The following is a 14,926-nucleotide window of genomic DNA, read 5'->3' as shown; positions in this document are numbered from 1 at the left end:
CGCGCTCTCAGATGCGTTGGAAAATAGACATCATGGGCTTTCCAGAAATATTAATAGTCCATACTTTGATTGAGTTTTGATGATGCAAACGGGTGTTAAAACGCCAACTTCCTGCCCTATTCTGGCGTTAAACGCCAGAAATAGGATAGAAGCTGTAGTTAAACGCCCAAACTGGCATAAAAATTGGTGTTTAACTCCAAGAAAAGTCTCTACAAATGAAAGATTCAATGCTCAGCCAAAGCACACACCAAGTGGGCCCGGAAGTGGATTTCTGCATCATTTACTTACTTCTGTAAACCCTAGTAACTAGTCTAGTATAAATAGGACCTTTTACTATTGTACTGATAGTTTTGGATCTTGACATCTTTGGATTATCCTTAGATCATCTTTGGAACATTTTTCCTTAGACTTGGGGGCTGGCCATTTGGCCATGCCTGGATCTTCATCACTTATGTATTTTCAACGGTGGAGTTTCTACACACCATAGATTAAGGTGTGGAGCTCTACTGTTCCTCGAGTATTAATGCAAAGTGCTATTGTTCTTCTATTCAATTCAAGCTTATTTTTATTCTAATATATTCACTTGCACTTCAACCTGATGAACGTGATGATCCGTGACACTCATCACCATTCTCACTCATGAACGCGTGCCTGACAACCACTTCCGTTCAATCTGCAATCACTTGAGTGTATATCTCTTGGGTTTCTAATCAAAGATTCACATCAACTCCCCTCTGATAATGGGGCATCTGAATCCAAGATTAGAATCTTCGTGGGATAGGCTAGAAACAATTGGCAGCATTCTTGAGATCCGAAAAGTCTAAACCTTGTCTGTGGTATTCTGAGTAAGATCTGGGAAGGGATGACTGTGACGAGCTTCAAACTCGTGACTGTGGGGCGTAGTGATAGACGCAAAAGGATCATTGGATCTTATTCCGACACGATCGAGAACCGACAGCTAATTAGCCATGCGGTAGCTGTGCCTGGTATTTTTCATCCGAGACGAGAAATCCAACAGTTGATTAGTCGTACAGAAACCGTAGAGGACCATTTTCACTGAGAGGACGGGAGGTAGCCATTGACAATAGTGATCCCCAATATACAGGTTGCCATGGAAAGGAGTATGAATGATTGAATGAAGACAGTAGGAAAGCAAAGATTCAGAAGGAATAACGTACCTCCATACGCTTATCTGAATTTCCCACCAATAAATTACATAAGTATCTCTAGCTTTATTTTATGTTTATTTATCTTTTAATTATCAAAACTCTATAACCATTTGAATCTGCCTGACTGAAATTTACAAGATGACCATAGCTTGTTTCAGGCCGACAATCTCCGTGGGATCGACCCTTACTCACGTAAGGTATTACTTGGACGACCTAGTGCACTTGCTGGTCAGCTGTGCGAAGTTGTGAAGAGACGTGTGAGTCATGGTATTGTGCACCAAGTTTTTGGAGCCATGCCTGGTGATAACAATTTCGTGCACCAAGTTTTTGGCACCGTTGCTGGGGATTGTTCGAGTTTGGACAACTGACGGTTCATCTTGTTGCTCAGATTAGGTAATTTTCTTCTTGTTCTATTTTCAAAAAGTTTTAAAAAATCTTTCAAAAAGATTTTTTCTCTTCTTTTTTGTTTTTCCAAAAAAAATAATAAAATCATAAAAACCAAAAAAATATTTTGTGTTTCTTATTTTAGTCTAGTGTCAAATTTTACGTTTGGTGTCAATTGCATGTTTTAATTTTTCTAAATTTTTTTTTTCAAAAATTCATGCATTGCATTCTTCATGATCTTCAAGTTGTTCTTGATGAGTCTCCTTGTTTGATCTTCATATTTTCTTGTTTTGTGTCTTTTGTTGTTTTTCATATGCATTTTTGAATTCATAGTGTCTAAACATGAAAAATCTCTAAGTTTGGTGTCTTACATGTTTTTCTTTTCTTGAAAATTTTTCAAAAATAAGTTCTTGATATTCATCATGATCTTCAAAGTGTTCTTGGTGTTCATCTTGACATTCATAGTGTTCTTGCATGCATCATTTGTTTTAATCCAAAATTTTTATGTGTTGAGTCATTTTGTGATTTTTCTCTTTCCAAATTAAATTCAAAAAAAATAAAAAAGTATATTTTCCTTATTTCTCTCATAAATTTCGAAATTTTGGGTTGACTTAGTCAAAAAATTTTAAAATAAGTTGTTTCTTGTTAGTCAAGTCAAAATTTCAATTTCAAAAATTTATCTTTTCAAAATCTTTTTCAAAATCAAATCTTTTACATTTTTTTCCTTTGTCTTTCAAAAATTTTCAAAAATCTTTTTAAAAACTTTTCAAAATCTTTTTCCTATTTTTACCTCATATTTTTCGAAATTAATACTAACAATTAATGTTACTTTCTTGTTAAGAAAGATTCAAAATTTAAATTTTAAAATTATATCTTTTGATTTCTTATGAGCCAAGTCATTAATTTTGATTTTAAAAATTAAATCTTTTTCAAAATAAATTTTAATCATATCTTTTCAATAATATCTTTTCAAACATATCTTTTTCAAATCATATCTTTTTCAAAATCAATTTCAAAATCTTTTCTAACTTCTTATCTTTTCAAAATTGATTTTCAAATCTTTTTTCAATTAACCACTTAACTTTTTGTTTGATTTTTAAAGTTCTTATCTTTTTCAAAACTACCTAACTAATTTTCTCTCTAATTTTCGAAAACTTCTCACCCTTTTTTAAAATTCTTTTAATTAACTAATTATTTCAAATTTTAATTTTAATTTTATTTCTTCTCTTAATTTTCGAAAATCACTAACCATTTTTCAAAAACAATTTTCGAAATTCTCTCCCTCTCATCTCTTTCTATTTATTTTATTTAATCACTAACACTCTTCTCTTCTTCTTATAATTCGAACCCTCTCTCCCTCTCTGTGTTCGAATTTTTCATCTCTTCTCTCTACATCATTCTTCTATTTTTTTCTTCTTCTACTTACATAAGGGAATCTTTATACTGTGATATAGAGGATTCCTCTTCCTTTTCTATTCTCTTCTTTTTCATATGAGCAGGAGCAAGGACAAAAACATTCTTGTTGAAGCTAACCCTGAACCTGAAAGGACTCTGAAGAAGAAGCTAAGAGAAGCTAAAGCACAACAATCAAGAGAAAACCTTACAGAAAATCTCGAAAAAAAGAAGTAATGGCCGAACCCAACAACAACAACAATGCAAGAAAGATGCTTGGTGACTTCTCTGCACCGAATTCCAACTTCCATGGAAGAAGCATCTCAATCGCTGCCATTGGAGCAAAATATTTTGAGCTAAAGCCTCAATTAGTTTCTCTGAAGCAACAGAATTGCAAGTTTTATGGACTTCCATCAGAAAATCCTTTTCAGTTCTTAATTGAATTCTTGCAGATCTGTGATACTGTTAAGACCAATGGAGTTGATCCCGAGGTCTATAAGCTTATGCTTTTCCCTTTTTCTATAAGAGACAGAGCAAGAATATGGTTGGACTTTCAACCTAGAGATAGCCTGAACTCTTGGGATAAGCTGGTCACGGCTTTCTTAGCCAAATTTTTTCCTCCTCAAAAGCTGAGCAAGCTTAGAGTGGATGTTCAAACCTTCAGGCAGAAAGAAGGTGAATCCCTCTATGAAGCTTGGGAAAGATACAAGCAACTCACCAAAAAGTGTCCTTCTGACATGCTTTGAGAATGGACCATCCTGGATATATTCTATGATGGTCTGTCTGAATTGTCTAAAATGGCATTGGACCATTCTGCAGGTGGATCTATTCACCTGAAGAAAATGCCTGCAGAAGCTCAGGAACTCATTGAAATGGTTGCAAATAACCAGTTCATGTACACCTCTAAAAGGAATCCTATGAATAATGGGACACCTCAGAGGAAGGAAGTTCTTGAAATTGATGCTCTGAATGCCATATTGGCTCAGAACAAAATATTGACTCAGCAAGTCAATATGGTTTCTCAGAGTCTGAATGGATTGCAAAATGCATCCAACAGTACTAAAGAAGCATCTTCTAAAGAAGAAGCTAATGATCCTGAGAACCCTGCAATGGCAGAGGTGAATTACATGTGTGAAGCCTATGGAAACACCTATAATCCCTCATGGAGAAATCATCCAAATTTCTCATGGAAGGATCAACAAAATCCTCAACAAGGCTTTAACAATAATAATGGTGGAAGAAACAGGTTTAGCAATGGTAAGCCTTTTCCATCATCCTCTCAGCAACAGACAGAAAATTCTGAGCAGAATCCATCTAGCTTAGCAAATATAGTCTCTGATCTATCTAAGGTCACTCTCAGTTTCATGAATGAAACAAGGTCCTCCATCAAAAACTTGGAGGCACAAGTGGGTCAGCTGAGTAAAAGGGTTATTGAAACTCCTCCTAGCACTCTCCCAAGAAATACAGAAGAGAATCCCAAAAGAGAGTGCAAGGCCATAATCGTGACCAATATGGCCGAACCTAAAGAGAGTGAAAAGGCAGTGATTCCCATTGAGGAAGACCTCAGAGAACATCCACTGGCCATTAAGGAGTATCTCAATGAAGAACCAAAGGAATCTGAGGCTCCTACAGAGACCATAGAGATTCCATTGAACTTCCTTTTACCATTTATGAGCTTTGATGACTATTCATCTTCTGAAGAAGATGAAGACATTGCTGAAGGGCAAGTTGCTCAGTATTTAGGAGCAATCATAAAGCTGAACGCCAAGCTATTTGATAATGAGACTTGGGAGGATGAGCCTCCATTGCTTATTAACGAACTGAACACCTGGGTTCAGCAAACTTTACCTCAAAAGAAATAGGATCCTGGTAAATTATTAATACCCTGTACCATAGGCACTATGACCTTTGAGAAGGCTCTGTGTGACCTAGGGTCAGGTATTAACCTCATGCCACTCTCTGTAATAGAGAAACTAGGAATCTTTAAGATACAAGCTGTAAAAATCTCACTAGAGATGGCAGACAAATCAATGAAACAAGCTTATGGACTAGTAGAGGACGTGCTAGTGAAGGTTAAAGGCCTTTACATCCCTACTGATTTCATAATCCTAGACAATGGGAAGGATGAGGATGAATCCATCATCCTTGGCAGACCTTTCCTAGCCACAGCAAAAGCAGTGATTGATGTTGACAGAGGAGAGTTGGTTCTTCAATTGAATGAGGACTACCTTGTATTCAAGACTCAAGGTTCTCCTTCTGTACACATGGAGAAGAAGTATGAAAAGCTTCTCTCAATACAAAGTCAAACAAAGCCCCCACATTCAAACTCTAAGTTTGGTATTAATAGGCCACAACCATGCTCTGATTATATGTGAGGCTCCATGAGAGCCCACTGTCAAGCTATTGACATTAAAGAAGCGCTTATTGGGAGGCAACCCAATTTTTATTTATCTATGTTAAATTTCCATTTTCCATTATTATTTTATGTTTTCTTTAGGTTGATGATCATGTGGAGTCACAAAAACAACTGCAAAAATCAACACAAATTCAAAAACAGCATTAAAAATAGCACACCCTGAAAGAAAAACTTACTGGCGTTTAGGGTAGCAGGATGGGCGTTAAATGCCCAGTCTGGCACCATTCTGGGCATTTAACGCCAAAAATGGGCACCAGACTGGCGTTTAACGCCAGAAAGAAGCACCTGAATGGTGTTTAACGCCAGAAACAGGCTACAGCTTGGTGTTAAACGCCAGGAAAGGTATAAAAGCTGATGTTTAATGCCAGAAATAGGCTACAGCCTGGCGTTAAACGCCAGAATTGCACTCTAAGGGCATTTTTGCACGCCTAAATGGAGCAGGGATGAGAAGTCCTTGACCCCTCAGGATCTGTGGACCCCACAGGATCCCCACCTACCCCATCTCTCTTTCTCCCCCTCACATATCTCTATAACACTCTACCCAAAACACCACTTATCTATCAAATCCTATTCTCTTCCCTATATTCTTTTCACCAATAACCTCCATCCCTTTTCCCCAAAAATCCCACCTACCTCACTTTTCAAATTCAAACACTTTTCCCTCCCAAACCCACCCAATTCCATTCGGCCACTCTTTCTCTTTCCCTATAAATATTCCTCTTCACTCCTTCATTTTCACACATTACAACCACTCTCCTACCCCCTTGGCCGAACCTATCTCTCTCTCCATCTCCTCCATTTTCTTATTCTTCCCATTCTTTCTTTCTTCTTTTGCTCGAGGACGAGCAAACCTTTTAAGTTTGGTGTGGTAAAAGCCTTGTTTTTTGTTTTTCCATAACCATTTATGGCACATAAGGCTGGAGAAACCTCTAGAAAGAGGAAAGGGAAGACAAAGGCTTCCACCTCCGAGTTATGGGAGATAGAGAGATTCATCTCAAAGGTCCATCAAGACCACTTCTATGAAGTTGTGGCCAAAAAGAAAGTGATCCCTGAAGTTCCTTTCATGCTCAAGAAGAATGAGTATCCAGAGATCCGACATGAGATCCGAAGAAGAGGTTGGGAAGTTCTTACCAACCCCATTCAACAATTCGGAATCTTAATAGTTCAAGAGTTCTATGCCAATGCATGGATCACTAGGAACCATGATCAAAGTATGAACCTGAATCCAAAGAATTGGCTTACAATGGTTCGGGGGAAATACTTAGATTTCAGTCCAAAAAATGTAAGGTTGGCGTTCAACTTGCCAATGATGCAAGAAAACGCACACCCTACACTAGAAGGGTCAACTTTGATCAAAGGTTGGACCAACTCCTCATGGACATATGTGTGGAAGGAGCTCAATGGAAAAGAGACTCAAGAGGCAAGCCAGTTCAATTGAGAAGACCGGACCTTAAGCCCGTGGCTAGAGGATGGTTGGAGTTCATCCATCACTCCATCATTCCTACTAGCAACCGATCCGAAGTAACTGTGGATCGGGCCATCATGATCCATAGTATCATGATTGGGGAGGAAGTGGAAGTTCATGAGATCATACCTCTAGAACTCTACAAGGTGGCTGACAAGTCCTCCACTTTGGCAAGGTTAGCCTTTTCTCATCTCATTTGTAACCTATGCAGTTTAGCTAGAATTGTCATAGAGGAAGACATCCTCATTGAAGAGGACAAGCTCATCACTAAGAAAAGGATGGAGCAAACAAGAGAGCCTACTCATGGACCTCAACAAGAGCATGAGGAAATTCCTTATGAAATCCCTGAGATACCTCAAGGGATGCATTTTTCTCTACACAACTATTGGGAGCAACTCAACACCTCTTTAGAAGGCTTGAGTTACAACATGGACCAACTAAGGGTGGAGCACCAAGAGCACTCCATCATTCTCTATGAGATTAGAGAAGATCAAAGAGATATGAGGGAGGAGCAACAAAGGCAAGGAAGAGACATAGAGGAGCTCAGGCGTTCCATTGGATCTTCAAGAGGAAGAACTAGCCACTATCACTAAGGTGGACCCATTCTTTAATTTTCTTGTTCTTATTTTTCTGTTTTTTGAATTTGATGCACTACAAGAAAAAGTAATATTTGTAACAAAAAAATTTGATACAAAAGAACGAAATTTTGAAACAAAAGGAATTTGTAACAAAAAAAGGCCCGTTGCAGTATGTCCCATTACAAAAAGTTTTTGTAACAAAAAATGAAACTGTTACAATACAAAGTAATATTTTGTAACAAATTTTTTTGATACAAAAACTAAAATTTGTTACAAATGTGATAACAAATTTAACAAATAAACTCTTTTTTGTAACAATTTAGATTTGTGTTATAATATTTTGTTACAAAATGCTAATTACTTTTGTAACATTTTTTATTCTTAGTTAAAAAAATAGATTCATTTTGCAATATTTATTTAAATAATTGATATATCAATTAATTTTCTAAATGCATTAACTCAACATTTATATAATATATAATCATATAGATAATTAAAATATCTTACATATAATTAAGATTCTTTTACAATAAAATAAGTTCTATAAATTCAACTAAATACAACTTTTTCCTAACATAAAATTTGTATCATGTAGAATTTATAATCCTTGACTCTTCTAGCATGTTTCAGTCAATATAAAGCCTAGCATGTTGCCATCAATTTTATACCCCTGCAAACAAAAACAACGAAAACCAAAATTAGAAATAACACATAACACTATTTTTGTCCAAGTGAAAATTAAGATAAAAGTTAAAATTAACTAATTCTTTGAGAATATATTCTCAAACTTTAAAACCAACTAATCAAGGATACAAATTATCAAGAATTGACAATTTAATACATAAAACTTGGGCTAATTAATCATCGTTCAATCACAAATATACTTAACCTGTTTTTCATGCTTTTACACTCACAAAGTTCCATACAAGGAAAGTGAGATTCATGTCAAAACACAAGAACAAGAACATGCAGAACAACCAAAAGAAACCAAATTTAAATTACTTTCTTTGAACCAAAAGAGAAACTCTGACACGATAATAGCTCACTTTCTATGTGCATAGATGCACTAGGCCATATCAGATCAAGCTTAGGTCCTTGTAGATATATAAGCTAAAACAAGGAATCTCTAGCAAAGTATCCCAACAAGAATAGAAGAAAATACAATTGGGTGAACTGCCAGTTACACTTACACATATGAAGTCAAAACCAACATTAATAAAGAAGGGACATTAATGAACTAAAGCATATGCTCTAAGATCAACATGCTACTAATACTTTACATAGGCAGTTCAAAGAGCATCAATTGGAAAAGCATTTAACTCGATATAGATCTAAATCTTACTTAGAGTTCAAATGATGGGCAATAGAAAAACCAATCCAGTTCATGTGATGATTTGGTTTCAGAGTCAAAAGTTGTTGTCTCGTCTCAACAAAGCCACTTAAATCCCGCATTTGAGCCTGCGAGCGAGAATAGAAAAAGCAACATGAGAAAAACAATTACATCATAAAAGAATTCTCCACCTATATACATACTACACAAAAAATAGGCATACAACAGTACAATATAGCAGAACTTTATGCGCTCCTGTTCATGTCTTCAAACTGAGGGCAAGATCATTTTCTATGAAACCTCAATATATTTTTCGTTCATCGAACCTCAATCTCCACAATTCACTAATCTTTTTCTCAACAACGATCAAAACAGCAAGGTTCTCAACCCATTCAATTTAATAACAAAAGTTATTGATAATATAACCAAAATTTACAACAAGCACTCATTCTCAATAATCAGAAAACAGTCACAATTAAACCATCATCACAATAATTCCAGACCGAGTAAAGACTAAATCAATTCAACACTCAACACAATATTATCCAATCAAATTAACATATCCAGTAACCAATAATTTTTCAAACAATCTTGCAACAATATCCACCATCATCAAATAAATCTCAATTTCACAACTAAATCAAGAAATCAGTGTAACCAGGAATTCGAGTAATTAGTCACTTTCAAACAATTAAATCATTATTCACAAATCACAACCTCAAATCAAAATAGTCTCAACACTACACCAATCACATTTTCTCAACCTTAATCCAAGCTTAAATCTACCAATTAATTTCTCATAAAAATAAAATCAGCCACATTCACAGCAATAATCCAAACTTAATAACATTACGATTATTAATAACAGCAAAATGGAGAATTCAAACTCAATGGAATCGAAAACAGAAATGAATTCAATGGAACTGAAAACAGAGATCGCTTACGATAAAAGAACGAAGCAGCAGCAATAGAAGAGGCAGCCCCCTTCTCTTCAGTCCGTGATTTTAGCGACCAGAGGCACGACGGTAGTTCCTCAGTGACAATCGATGGCGGCAGCTCTGCAGACGACAGCTGGGCATAGAAACTCGAACAACGCCTCCTTCTTCTCCCTCCATCTTCCTTCCTCTATGCATCTGCTCGCGATTCACGGCGGTGGCAGAAGCTTCATCGACGGTGACTTGGCAGCGGCTTGAACGGCAAACAGCAGCGACTGGGTGACATTGGCTCTAACGGCGCACGTGTCTCCTTCCTCCTCCTCTCTTCAATCGCATTACTCCCTCTCTCCGCGGTGACAATGCCTGCGGCAGTTCGATGGCAGACCGGCAGCAAGGCACGGCTCCACAAAGTGGCGATGGGTGCAACGGTGGCGGCGGCGAGGCAACAGCCCTCCCCCTTCTCCTCTGTTCTCTCGGATCCCTCTCTTTCTGTTTCTCTCTTCTCCGCTGTAAGGGGTATTTGTGTTGACGGCTGTTATGCGAAGCTGAAAGGGGGGTTTTAGGGTTAGCTTTCTCAATTTGAGAATTAGGTTTCTGATTTTTAATTCGGGAATTAGGATTAAAAATTAGAAATTTTATAAAAGAATAATGGATAAATATAAATGGATATTTTGATAAAATTAAAGAGTAGAATAATTTTAAAATTAAATATGATTTTATAAAAGAATAAAAGATAGATATAAATAAATATTTTGATAAAATATGAGTATAGAATAATTTTAAAATTAAATGTACTCTATTAAAAATATTTAAGAACATTATTTATCAATATATTGTTAAGTTCAATTAATTATTTTTAATTTAAATTATAAAATAAACATATTATCACATTTTATAAAATATAATTTAAACTCAAAATATTATTTATTCAAATTAAATGATATAACTTTTTATTATTTTTCAATAACTGAAACTTTAATTTCAATTTATAAAATAACTAATTATAATAAAAATTATACATAAATATTAATTGACATAAACTTAAAATATTTATAAAAATCAATCTAATCATTTCTAATAAATTAATCTCTAAGAGTGCAAATTAATAAAATAAACATAATTCATTCATAATAGAAATTACTTAAATAGAAATTACTTAAATTGAATGGTACAATTCTTTCTTATTTTTCAGTTACAAAAAAGATAATTTCTCCTAATTATTTTTAAATTCAAAGTATCATAAAATTTTTAATTAATTATTTTCAATAAAATAATTTTTTTAAAATAAAATCATCAACAAATATAATAAATTTAATTATCCAAAAACTCGGGATGTTAGGAAGTGGGGTGTGTGAGTTGTATTACAGTTAGGAATTGGGTAATTTAAGAATTTTCAAAAAAAATAAAGGTAGTATAGTAATTGAAAATTAATTTTAATTTAATAATTATATACAGATATTATTTAACTATAAATTTTTAAATTATTTTTAAATAAATATTTTAATTTTAAGAATTAGAATAATTAAATTAATTATTTTTAAAATATTATTTTATTATTATTTTATAATTATTTTTAAATAATTACTAATTAAGATAAAATTGCAGATAATCAAATTAATTTTTTTATTCATAAAATTTAAAGTATTAATTGCAAAAATCTTAAATATTTAAATTAAATCATATAAAATTTTTATATTTTTTAATTACTAAAATTTTAAATTATAAATAAAAAATATTCTATTTAATATATAAATCTCTAAAAATTTATTTTGAATAAATATAATAAATCATAAATGACTTATTATATAATTTTTAAAATAATTTTAAATTCAAAATATCATTAATTTGACTTAAATATTTTTAGTAAAATAAATTTTTGAATATAAAATCTTAAATAAATATAATAAATCATTATATTAATTTTTAAAAATTTGAAGTCTTACATTTAATATGTTGAAACAAAATTTTTTTTAGTTACAAAAAATCTTTGAATTTTGTGACAAATAAATAACTTGTACAAAAATATAGTATTTTGTGACAAATTAATATTTTGTTACAAAATATTTAGAGCTTTTGAAACAAATAGATATTTTGTTACAAAATGTTATGAATTTTTGTAAAAATATAATCTTTTGTTACAAAACATTATAACATTTTGTAACAAAACAACGATTTGATACAAAAGCCAACATAATTTGTAACAAAAGAAATCACGTTGTTACAAAATATTGAAATATTTTGTTACAAATTTTCTTGTTGTTACAAAATTATTTTGTAACAATAATTAATTACTGTTACGAAAAAACTATAATTTGTAACAATTTTAAATTTGATACAAATTTTTTGTTACAAATATTCCATTTTCTTGTAATGATGCTTTATGTTTGTCTATGTTTGTGTCTTCACTACATGATTATTAGTATCTAGTGTCTATACCTTAAAGCTATGAATAATTCCATGAATCCTTCACCTCTATTAAATGAAAAATATGCCTAATTACAAAAGAACAAGAAGTACTTGAATTTCAAATTTTATCTTGAAATTAGTTTAATTATTTTGATGTGGTGGCAATACTTTTTGTTTTCTGAATGAATGCTTGAACAATGCATATTTTTTATAGTGAAGTTTATGAATGTTAAAATTGTTGGCTCTTGAAAGAATGATGAACAAAGAAGAATGTTATTGATAATCTGAAAAATCATGAAATTGATTCTTGCAGCAAGAAAAAGCAGTGAATAACAAAGCTTGCGAAAAAAATTGGCAAAAAAAAAGAAAGAAAAAGAAAAAGCAAGCAGAAAAAGCCAATAGCCCTTTAAACCAAAAGGCAAAGGTAAAGGGGATCCAAGGCTTTGAGCATTAATGGATAGGAGGGCCTAAAGGAATAAAATCCTGGCCTAAGCGGCTAAATCAAGCTGTCCCTAACCATGTGCTTATGGCATGAAGGTCCAAGTGAAGAGCTTGAGACGGAGTGGTTAAAGTCGTGATCCAAAGCAAAAAGAGTGTGCTTAAGAACTCTGTACACTTCTAATTGGGGAATTTAGCAAAGCTAAGTCACAATCTGAAAAGGTTCACCCAGTTATGTGTCTGTGGCATTTATGTATCCAGTGGTAATACTGGAAAACAAAGTGCTTAGGGCCACGACCAAGACTCATAAAGTAGCCGTGTTCAAGAATCAACATACTGAACTAGGAGAATCAATAACACTATCTAAAATTCTGAGTTCCTATAGATGTTAATCATTCTGAATTTCAAAGGATAAAGTGTGATGCCAAAACTGTTCAGAAGCAAAAAGCTACTAGCCCCGCTCATCTAATTGGGACTAAGTTTCATTGATATTGTGAGATTCATTGTATATTCTCTTCTTTTTATTCTATTTTATTTTCAGTTGCTTGGGAACAAGCAACAATTTAAGTTTGGTTTGTGATTAGCGGATAGTTTAAATGCTTTTTGGCATTGTTTTTAAGTAGTTTTTAGTAGGATCTTGCTACTTTTTAGTATATTTTTATTAGTTTTTAAGCAAAATTCACATTTCTGGACTTTAATATTAGTTTTTGTATTTTTCTTTGATTTCAGGTATTTTTTGGCTGTAATTGAGGGACCTGAGCAAAAATCTGATTCAGAGGCTGAAAAAGGACTGCATATGCTTTTGGATTCTGACCACCCTGCACTCGATATGGATTTTTTGGAGCTACAAAAGCCTAAATGGCAAGCTCTCAATTGCGTTGAAAAGTAGACATCCTGGGCTTTTCAGCAATATATAATAGTTTATACTTTGCTCGCGTTTTGACGACGCAAACTGGCATTCAAACGCCAACTTCCTGCCTTATTCTAGCATTAAACGCCAGAAACAGGATAGAAGCTGCAGTTAAACGCCCAAACTGGCATAAAAACTGGCGTTTAACTCCAAGAAAAGTCTCTACACATGAAAATTTCAATGCTCAGCCCAAGAACACACCAAGTGGGCCCGGAAGTAGATTTCTGCATCATTTACTTACTTTTGTAAACCCTAGTAACTAGTCTAATATAAATAGGATCTTTTACAATTGTACTGACAGTTTTGGATCTTGACATCTTTGGATTATCCTTAGATAATCTTTGGAATGTTTTTCCTTAGACTTGGGGGCTGGCCATTCGGCCATGCTTGGACCTTCATCACTTATGTATTTTAAACGGTAGAGTTTCTACACACCATAGATTAAGGTGTGGAGCTCTGCTGTTTCTCGAGTATTAATGCAAAGTATTATTGTTCTTCTATTCAATTCAAGCTTATTCTTATTCTAAGATATTCACTCGCACTTCAACCTGATGAATGTGATGATCCATGACACTCATCACCATTCTCACTCATGAACGCGTGCCTGACAATCACTTCCGTTCTATCTGCAATCGCTTGAGTCTATATCTCTTGGGTTTCTAATCAACGATTGACATCGACTCCCCTCTGACAATGGGCATCTGAATCCAAGATTAGAATCTTCGTGGTATAGGCTAGAAACAATTGGCAGCATTCCTGAGATTCAGAAAGTCTAAACCTTGTCTGTGGTATTCCGAGTAGGATCTGGGAAGGGATGACTGTGATGAGCTTCAAACTCGTGGCTGTGAGGCGTAGTGACAGATGCAAAAGGATCATTGGATCTTATTCCAACACCATCGAGAACCGACAACTGATTAGCCATGCGGTAGCTGTGCCTGGTATTTTTCATCTGAGACGAGAAATCCGACAGTTGATTAGCCGTACAGTAACCATAGAGGACCATTTTCACTGAGAGGATGGGAGGTAGCCATTGACAACAGTGATCCCCAATATACAGCTTGCCATGAAAAGGAGTATGAATGATTGAATGAAGACAGTAGGAAAGCAGAGATTCAGAAGGAATAACGCACCTCCATATGCTTATCTGAATTTCTCACCAATGAATTATATAAGTATCTCTATCTTTATTTTATGTTTATTTATCTTTTAATTATCAAAACTCTATAACCATTTGAATCCGCCTGACTGAGATTTACAAGATGACCATAGCTTGCTTCAAGCCGACAATCTCCGTGGGATCGACCCTTACTGAATTAAGGTATTACTTGGACGACCCAGTGCACTTGCTGGTCAGCTGTGCGAAGTTGTGAAGAGACGTGTGAGTCATGGTATTGTGCACCAAGTTTTTGGAGCCATGCCTGGTGATAACAATTTTGTGCACCAGTTTGGGAGGGAAAGAATGTGAATTTGAATGTTGAGGTAGGTGGGGTTTTTGGGGAAGAG

General features: G+C 34.2%; 1 non-coding gene across 1 annotated transcript; it reads right to left on the bottom strand.

Annotated features, from left to right (window-relative positions):
• Nucleotides 1-3,580: 3,580 nt before the first annotated feature.
• LOC130952882 (small nucleolar RNA R71) lies at nucleotides 3,581-3,688 on the bottom strand. Its single transcript, XR_009075058.1, has one exon. It is a non-coding gene; the product is annotated as a small nucleolar RNA R71 (small nucleolar RNA).
• Nucleotides 3,689-14,926: the final 11,238 nt, after the last annotated feature.

Source organism: Arachis stenosperma, chromosome 9 (assembly GCF_014773155.1).
Source record: "Arachis stenosperma cultivar V10309 chromosome 9, arast.V10309.gnm1.PFL2, whole genome shotgun sequence".
Lineage (NCBI taxonomy): Eukaryota > Viridiplantae > Streptophyta > Magnoliopsida > Fabales > Fabaceae > Arachis > Arachis stenosperma.
The sequence above is the reverse complement of the archived record's forward strand: the minus strand, read 5'-3'. Positions and strand labels throughout refer to the sequence as shown.